Source organism: Rhinopithecus bieti, unplaced genomic scaffold (assembly GCF_001698545.2).
Source record: "Rhinopithecus bieti isolate Rb0 unplaced genomic scaffold, ASM169854v2 scaffold_5476, whole genome shotgun sequence".
In the NCBI taxonomy this organism is placed as follows: Eukaryota; Metazoa; Chordata; class Mammalia; order Primates; family Cercopithecidae; genus Rhinopithecus; species Rhinopithecus bieti.
In genome coordinates, this window is record NW_016805433.1 from 2,157,600 (window position 1) to 2,158,385 (window position 786).

The window sequence follows — 786 nt, forward strand, 5'->3', positions numbered from 1 at the left end:
CCACCCACCCGCCCACCTAGGGGAGCAATGGACACCTACCAGTGTTCAAAGCTCTTCTCTAGTAATACTCCTCTGCCCTCAGCTTGTTTAACAGTATTTCTCAACTCCATCTTATCTTCATTCTACTCCAGACTCACAGATCTTGAATCCAGCATTTGATTCTACCGCTGAGTCTTTGAACCAGGTGTTAGCAATGATTTCCCCAATGTTGGAACTCCTGAATTTCCAAATAAACTCTGAATTTAAAATCTTCTCATCTTTGAATGCACTGTGTTTACTGACAAATACTACACTACCTGGCTCCTTCTGAAACCCAGACACCAACATAAGCCATGTGGCTCAAATCCTGAGAATTCCGTTTCAGAGCTATTTTAACACTGTTACTATTGGAATAGTACATAATAAGCATAAACCCTTCCTAGATGACTACTCTTAAGGATAATACTCCCTTGAATAAGTATATTCTGATACAAATGCTTTACTTCTTTCAACTTTTTATTATGAAAGATTTTATACAATTTTGTTCAGCTTTGACAATCATCAACTTTCTGCTGTTCTTGTTTTACCAATCCCCTTCAAGTTTATTCCCAGAGTATTTTAAAGAAAATTCTATATTATTTGAAATCCATATTATTTCTCTGTCAATTATCTCTAACACACACACACACACAAAAAAAAGAAAGAAAAACTAAACACAATTCTGTTATTGAGACAGCCAGGTAGGAGGGGGTCCCTGGAAAACCTCCAGCTGGCCCGTGCCTTGGGAATGCACACACTGTGGTGGAG